Genomic DNA, 9283 nt, shown 5'->3' on the forward strand with positions numbered 1-9283 from the left:
TCATAAGTTTGATGCCTTTATGCAGTCATAGGACTACATCATGAGTATGGATCTGTGTCTTTACATGAAGAAAGCCCATGATGGCTCCTTGCTTATTTTGGTACTTTATGTGGATGATATGCTGATAACAGGGAAAGCTCATGATGAGCTGGATGCTCTTAAATCTCAGCTGAAGAAGAGCTTTGAGATGAAGGATTTGGGACAGGCCTCTCACATTCTTGGTATGTGCATTAAGCACGAAAAGCATCAGGGACTACTCTATCTCTCCTAGAGGGAGTACATTCATAAAGTCCTTGAGTGTTTCCACATCCAGGACGTAAAGCCTATTGGCTATCCATTACCTTCTTATGTGAAGGTTTCACATTCCGACGGATGAACAGAGGGCCAAGATGGCCAAGATACCTTATGCATCAGCCATGGGCAATTTGATGTATGCCATGATAGCCACTCATCGAGATATTGCCTTTGCAATTGGTGTTGTGGTACGCTATATGGCTACACTTGGCAAGAAGAATTGGGATGTCGTAAAGGGTATCATGAGATACCTGAAGGTCACAATAGATATGTGTATTTTCTATGGCATCCAGGATACATGAGTTGTGGGCTACACAAACTTCGATTATGCAGGACATGCAGATAGTAGGATGTCCACTTTCGACTATGTCTTCACATATGCTGGAGGTGTTGTTTCTTGGATGTTCAGGGTTCAAAAGTGTATGGCTCTCTCTACCACTGAGGCCAAGTATGTTGCGGCCATTGAGGCTTGCAAGGAGGCCATATGGTTGGATTGTTTGGTTCATGACCTTGGGATTGATACTATACCTATGCTGAATTCGAATTCTATGAGTGCTATTCAGCTAGCCAAGAATCTGGTCTTCCATGCGAAGACAAAACACATTGAGGTGAGGTATCACTTCATACGTGGGGTCGTGGAGGACAAGTTTGTTGACCTTGTCAAGATCTCCACTGACAAAAATCCTATAGATCTGCTCACGAAAAGCCTCACTATTGAGCGCATTGCCTTCCTCAGGAGATTGATGGGCATTGGAGAGATGACATTTTTCCTCATCCTGTTGTACATGGCACCTCTGCCTAACCGCCCATGTATTACTACACTGACAATATCCACCACTGCTGCACACTGCAGTGGCGGGTGCCTGTCATCGTCACTTTCTTCTTTATTCTTTTAGTGTAACAATTTGAATAGCAGTCACACATTGTGATCTTTGGAGTTCCCTTTTGTGTCTCTCTCTCTTCTTGCTCTTGCTCTCCGCCATAGCTCACTTGAAAGCTTCAATCCTTCTCACCTTTCACTATTTGTAATTTATGCATACTCAAATCTTCCCATTCTCCTTCAAGACAATTACTATGGGTGATCCCAATCTCGTAAATGAGTTTGGTATTCAACAACTTTTCTATTTCATCCTTCACATCATGAGCATACTTTGGATTCATTGTGTATCGTCTTTGTTTGTCTAGTGTTACATTGGGAGTCCTAGGAATGTTGTGAGTCACAATACTTAGAATGATTCCTTTTAGCTCGTCCAAGGACTAAGTGAATACATCTACATACTCTTGTAAGAGATTAATTGCCATCCTCTTTTTTAATTAAGTCATCAACTATGTACATGGGTCAAGGCTTGTCCCCTTCTCTTGCCAAGTTGACCTCCTTAACTTTAGCAGGTCCTTCAATGGGTTTGTTAATTTGTCTTACTCATTTGGTGCTTACCAACACCACTATGTGATTTCCTTTCTTATGCCTAGCGAAGCATTTGGGTAAGTCATGGGGTTCTTTTTTCGTTTAGCTTTTGATGACTTGGGCTATTTCATTCTCTCTTCCTTGAGCCTCTTACACCTCAAATGGACTAGGAGGTCCCCTTTGGTGCATTTGGTCTTAGGTGGTTGTGGGATTTTTGGATCACTCTCAGAGCTAACTTCTAACTCAAAGATGAACTCACAACCTTCACTGGAAGAACGAGTTTCCCCTAGTGGTCATAGCTCTGAGGCTAATTCCACTCTAGGCAATGGTGTAGTGCTTGATTGAACTAATCTAGCTCACTCATATTCCACTACATCGAGGTGCTATAACCAAGTATGATCACAATTTAACTCGATGACTCCTCTGTCCACCCTACAAGCACAAGACTCTCAAGGTTTAGAGTGCACTCTTATCTACTCAATCACTCATCCATCTGTGGCATACTTTATGGTCTCAGCTTTTTCCTCACTTTCCTCACCATTGGAAAATTAATCTTAATACTTATCATCCAAATCCTTGTACTTAGACTATTCATTGTTCCCATGGCTCCCATTCGTAGTACTTTTCTCATCCTCAATGAGGGCCCACTTATACAACAGATTTAGATCATGCACCTTAATCCATTGCCACTTCGGATCCTCTATGAGATCCTTAAGAGGCTTAAATTTTGTAGGGTTACTAGCTAGCTCTCTTGTTAGGTATTCAAGAATTCCATGAAGTCAAGCTTATTAGTTTGTTTTGCGTTGGCTACGTGTGATATCTTTTTCTTTTTCTTTTTCTTCTTTTTTCTCCCTTTTTTCTTCTTTTTTAATATAAAGTTACATAGTCATGACAAAAGTTTAGTCTTTGTCATCGGAGTGAGGTGGAGAAGGGGGCCTAATAGATTTGTTAAGAAACTGGCGGCTTTGGAGATACCCCTTGAGGTTTAGGTGGACCTGAAGGGTGGTAGTGGAGAGGAATGGGGAGAGTTCAGGGCATGAAGAGAATTTGTTAGTGAATTGGATTAGATTATCATACAAGTTCTCTGATGTGAAGATGAGGCCTCTTCCTATATAGTACAATGAGGATTATACATTATAGGGAAGTCATAGCGGCCATGGGCACTAGATTCAAAATCCACTCCCACCCTTTGAGGGTAAGGCATAAAGGTTGGGTTATTCCTCTCACAGGGTTGAGTGTTGCAGAAGGCCATCCAAGTGTCCAGGTTGGAGTCACAGACCCTTCTCCTCCATTTAGGCTGACATTCGTAGCCAGCCACAGACCGTGGCACTTCCAAAATCTTATCTTGCCAAAACTTGGCATCTTTAGTGGCCCATAAAGTGGGACTCTACTCTCTCTCCTCTATCCATTTCTGTCCAAGCCTACTTCCGATGTTAATTACCTCATCCACCACCTTGACAGGCAAGACCCTACACAAGGTGGTGGGAAACTGGAAGTTCAAATTGAAGGGGCTCCTAGACATTTCTTGCCTTTCCCAAATTACAAGATTAGCGTGGAAGCTCACTAGGACATCATCCTCACATGGTGGGATAGGTGCCTGGGGTGCCCTCACTCCCTTGGCATTCCATTTTCTCCTTGTGTTCTCCGCCATTTTTTTTTCTTCTTTCCCTCAGTGCTACCTTTCTTTCTGTGGAGGTGTCTACATGTTGTTGCTCTTCAGTCCGTGGGAAAGGAGGCAGTTGTCTCTTGCTACTCCTCTTCAACGAACCCGAGTGTATCCACTTCCTGTGAGGTTAGGCCTACCAATAGGAGATAATGGAGTTGTTCTTCTAGGCTTGGGCCAACTCCACTAGGTTGTGGCGGCATCTGCAGCCTTTCCTTCAATGCCCTACGAGCCATTCCCAATTTCTTTTTCATTGCCTCTATGGATTGTCCCTCCTCTACCTGGGTGACGTCCAATAGGGTATCCAGGAAGGCATGTTGTTGGGTGTGGAAGCTCACTTGGGTGGCTTCTGCTCTGGTTTCAGCAAGTATCTTTTCCTTTTTGACTTGAGCGAGATGGCGTGCCAAGGCTTTGACCCTTTTTCCATTCTGATTGGCCCATTATTTTGCCCTCTTGTTCATATCTTCGAGGCTTTTCCCTTGCCTCTGGGCTAGCACTATCAACCTTCATTCTTGATCTTCCATTTCTGCCCTTAGATTTTGCTACTCTTTCTGTGCTGAGGCACAGCCTCTTGGGTTAGTTTCTCCACTTCTCTTTTGTACTTGTGCAAGCTCTCTCCTCCCTCAGCTCCTCCAGCTCTTCGATGGCTTTAGTGATTTTCTCCATTTCAGCTTGTAGATATTTGTAGAGTGCCACAATCTCTCCATTGTGCCATTGTAGGCATCGTATGGCTTTGGTTTCTTCATTCACCCGTGCATGCCATTCCTCTTTCATCTCTTCCTTAGCTTGTAGTTGCTCCTTTAACTCATGAACTTCCCTTTAGGCAATGGTTATTTGGCATTTTTTCTCCAACTAGGATGCCATTATGGCCTCTTTTTCGGCTTCTAGCTCTACCACCACGATTCTCTTCTTCTCCTTGGATTTCTCTAATTGAGAGAGGAGCTCCTTGGCATACTTGTCGTAGTCTTCAGCTGGCCTCTTTGTTGCAGGGACGGAGGTCATGGAGCCTTTGCCACCTTCTGCCTCTTTGGGTCTTGCCCCTCCACTCGGTGTCACAGGCGGTCTTTTGGTTCCTACCAGGGGGGTTCCTTCTCTTGCTCCTTGGCCCATTTCTTTATTCACAAAGTATTGGACCCAAGCCATTAGGTTTATGCCATCCACCTGGGTCGTAGAACTAGGAGTGGAGATGGTGGTGGTGGTGGTGGGTGTCAAGAGAGTGGGAATGGGGGCGATTGGGGCCTTGTCCTTGCCTTCTTGCACTGTAGGTGGCACGAATTCTGGAACCTAGGCACTTGAGCTCGGTCGTTTGTTTCTGATTGGGCTCACGGGTTCCAGCTCGTCGTGCCTTGACTATTGCTCAATGGATCTGCATGTGGCAAGGGCCATGTCTTCCTTCTCTCTTTTTCTCAACTCCTCCTCCTCTTCCCACTTTCTCCTTCTTTCCTTCTCAGCCATTTTGGACTCTGTGCAGGCCTTTTGCAAGTCTGTCTTTTCTTTTTTCTCGTCTCCTCTTCCTGCTATTCTTGTGAAGTTTTCTTCTTCGTCTTCTTAGCCTTTCCTCGGCTAGTTTACTCTTATTGTTCCCTGCCTTTTTCTTCCTCACTCGTGTCCTTTCATTGGATTGCACCTCATATTCCTAGTGAGGTGGCAACCTGCTTGGTGTTTCATCTACTGCTTCTTCCTTCCTTTGTCCCAAGGCTTCCCTGATGATCTCAATGAGGACCCCACTGAATTTGATTGTTGTAGCCTTTGAAAACAAAGCTTTCCTTTTAGCCTTGGTGGCATGAGATTATCCTCTGGCAGCCTTGGATGATCGCAATGAGGACCCCACCGAATTTGATGGTTGTAGCCTTTGAAAATGAAGCTTTCCTTTTAGCCTTGGTGGCAGGAGATTCTCCTCCGGCAGGCTGTCCTCCCATTGCCAAAGCATTTGCTGAGGTCTCAATGGTCTTCCTGACAAAACTGTTGAGGTTCACCTCATCCAACGACCTTGTTACGATGCTCTCTAGCAAGGGGACATTGATGCGGCTCATGATGGTGTTGTGCGGCTCATGATGGTGTTGTACCTCTGACTAGAGAACAACATGTGCACCATCTTGGCTTGGAGTTGGACTTTGTGATTCGAGATATCTACCAATCCAATGCCATAGTTGGTGTGGACCTTTACCTTGTCCATCCCTAGCAAGGCATATACATCTCTTTTTAGCTTCCTCTCTACTTTGTTTGCCAAGCCTAGTGCCTTTTCCACCAGCTCAGGGGTCAATTCAATGTGCACCTGGCGAGTTCCCTCTCCCTCATGCACAATTACAATGCTGCGGTTCCTGTGGAAAGTCCTCAAGAACTGTGCATAGTGGAAGTAGTCCACCCATTGGCTCACTACTTCCACATATTTCTGCAGATTGCATTACTCAATGATCTGTCTCACGGCTTGCTCTTCAATGACCACTTCTACTAGGTTGAAGATATGCCAGAACTTGAACTGGTTGAAGGCTCGTAGCCTGGTTGCACCGAAAGCCCATATTTTGCTTGTTCTTCTAGTCTCTAAAAAATGAAATTTTCTAGCCTTTTCTTGGCTTGCCATGATGGGTTCCTATCATGATGCCATATTCACCATTAGTGTTTTTCAGAATAATTACAAGCAATATGAAACGACTACATACTTGTTGAACTGAAATGCTTGAGTGTAGAAGTAGACTTTGTCCTCCAAGTAGTCCATTGATTTCAAATTTTATTGACCTTTTTCTCAATCACAAGTTGCATTCTAACCTTGCAATGTGTGCTTTTTCTTTATTGTTTTCCTTATGTGTTTGGTTTGATTCACCTTACCCCCTCCCCCTTCTGAAATAAGAAGAATCCTTCATAGGATTAAAGGGTAAGAGGATGAAGGGCCTTTAGCGCACAATTTAAGTGTTTTACTTTTGCATGAGCTAGGCATAGAAATTGGATTATATTCTAACTTAGCATAACTATCCATATCAAAAGGGTGGACGCATACATGCATAATGTAAGTGAGGACATCAAGCAAGAAGTCACCAAAGTCCACTCAACTAGCAACATGCAACTCCTCCTCTCAATGAGGATGTGATCTAAATAAGGATGTCCCTTAATGTATTCTTCGAGGGGTCGATTACGAAGGGTAGTCAACATCCTATAGAAAGTTGGAGCGACATAGGTTGGGTCATATTCAGATGCCTTGATTGTGTTTTGATGTTCATAATTGGTCATTATTTGGCATCCCTCTAGCTCCCATTGCAATCGTAGAGCGCACCATTTCCACAAGAAGGAGGAGTTGTTGTTAGCAAGTTATTGCAACTTCTCGATTTCCTGACTTGTGTCCATGATTGTGTTTTTGCTATACGATGTAATGAGATGCTATTTGATTGCTTGTTCCTTGGATATCTTGGTTGCAATTAACTCCTTGGTTGCTTCGGAAGCTTTAACGAATACAAATTCTGACTCCTCCCAAAAGCAAGGGAGTGTTCATGCTTCAATCGCTATAGGTTCTTCCAAGAGGCCTACATCTAGTCGATTGTAGCTTTTAGCCAATGTCATGAAGGTAGCATCCAAGAGTCGGAGGAAAGCAACCAATTCGTCCCTAGTATTTTCAACTAAATTCACGGCCAAGGTTAGAATTGATCACCACTCATAAGAGGGTCTAAGCCTGGCAAAGTGGTTGAGGTTTGACAAAACTAGAGAGTTCAACAGCTATTGGTCGCAGCTTGGTTTTCTCCTTAGGTTGTAGCTAGGCCTCAAGCTCGATGGGTTTGGTTGTAGTTGTGGGTGTCATGCTAGTAGATGCATCGGATATTTGAGGGGGACCACCGAGGCTAGATTTGGGAGGTTTGTCAGTAGTAGCAGACTACGATTTTGGATGATAGATTGGTTCAAGCACTACTGAGCTAGGCTTTGGATGTTCTATGGACTTAGTGGCCTGATTTTCTTGTGATTTGAGTGTCTTTGGCATGATGTTTCATGTGGTCAAGCTTGAGGGTGGCGTTTGAGTAAGGTCTTTGGTTGTTTTGGCTTTAGGCAACCAAATCCAAGTGTTACCCACATAATAGTCTTGTGCTTGTAATAAGGCCTTGGGGACCCATCGCGGCTTGATTGTACATCCATGTTTATAGTTTCATCTTGGCTTCCTAGGTTTCGGGTGCGGATCATTAGCCTTGTGAGGTCATGGGTTTCTATTCTGAGGTGGCGCTCCCTGTTTAGGTACCCATTTGATTGGGGTTCATGGGCTTCAGCATTGGTTCTAATGGGTTGCTAGCATCAAAGCTTGGTAGGTTGTGACAAGTCATGACCCCCCTGCTTAGACTTGACAGTGGGTTTCTTGACTGGTGGCTTTGCGAACTTGGAAAGAGTCGTGCTACCCTTGCTGAAAGCTGTAACAATCTGAACGTTGCCCATGGCTATGTGGATACACTATGACTCACAGTCGACATTGCAACAAGCTTGTTTCTTAAAAGTTTGTCCTAATAGTGATTCCATGACTGCATTCTTGGTGTTGGGCAACACATAGAAGATTATCGGCACGTTTTCACACTCAATAGAAATTGCAAACTTGCAGTTTCCCAAAAGTGTGTAGGGTTGGCTTCCATAAGGGGTGAGATTAGCATTAGTGGACTGCAAATGCAGTTTTCCAATTTGGGTCCAATGGTCATGGGTTAAGATATCAAAATTAGCTCCCTCGTCAATCAAGGTGTTGATGGTGCATGTGTGTTTAGCAGTGATCATTATGCATAGGTAAGGTATTGCTTCCTCATCCTCACCATCCACCTCAGTGATAGTGGCTAATCATACGTGGACAGGGGGTGCTAGCATTGGGGGATCATGCAATGGGTGCGTGGGAGGAAAGTACTTTTTTATGTGACTGCCATTAAAGAAGCCTATGCCCTCACCTTCTAGGGTTTTGAGTACTACATTGCCAGTTCAGCCGATGGTTCGAACCTTAAAAGGTCCTAGCCTCCGAAACTTTAACTTTTTCTTGTGTCCCTTGACTGAGTATAGTAGTACTAAGTCGCCCTATTGACATGCTTGTCAAACTAGTATTTGTGGCTTTCCTCCTTACATATTAGTGCATGGGTGGCCAGAAGCTGAGTTTCCAATAAGTGTTTGAGTTCAATCAAGTGTTATGACCATGCCTCCTTCCCATCCCATCTTTCTTGAAGGGCTATCTTGAGGCTTGGTACGAAGAATTCCAAGGGAAGGATTCATATGCCAATCTAAAGGGGGTATGTCCTACAGTCATCTTGTAAGTCGTGCGGTAGGCCCACAAGGCCACCATCAGCTTGTTATCCCAATCACTTCATGAAGCAGAGATGACTTTGGTCATGGCGTTTACTAAGATTTTATTTGTGGATTGGGCTTGACCATTTTCCTAGGGGTAATAAGGCAAGGATTTTTTATGGATGATTAGAAAGGAGGACAGGAGGTGAGCTATCACTTTGTTGATGAAGTGTGAGCCTTGGTCACTAACTAGTTTGATGGGGCAGCCGAATCATGAGATCACTTGCTCCCATAGGAACTTAGTAGTGGTCCGAGTGTCATTCTTTCTCATAGCTCATGTTTCTGCCCATTTTATCAGATAATCAATAACCACAATGATGTATTTGGCTTGTGAATACTGTGTCGCAGGACTAATGGGTCCGATGAAGTCAATCCCCCATTTCTCGAAGGGTTGCCATGCGATAATTAGGGTAAGCTCCATGTGATTCTGACAAATCAAAACTTTAGTCCATTAGCACTCATCACAATGCTTCACAAATCATGCCACATCTTGGAAGAGGGTAGGACACCATAGCTAGTACTACAGCACTTTGCGAGCTGTCACGTCTCCGCTAAAATGTCCTCCTGTGATTCCATCATGTGCCTCTATCAGCACGTCATGCATCTCGTTCTCACATACACATCTGCATAGTAAC

Source organism: Lygodium microphyllum, chromosome 19 (genome assembly GCF_053477565.2).
Source record: "Lygodium microphyllum isolate KBCC chromosome 19, Lygodium_microphyllum_v1.1.10, whole genome shotgun sequence".
In the NCBI taxonomy this organism is placed as follows: Eukaryota; Viridiplantae; Streptophyta; class Polypodiopsida; order Schizaeales; family Lygodiaceae; genus Lygodium; species Lygodium microphyllum.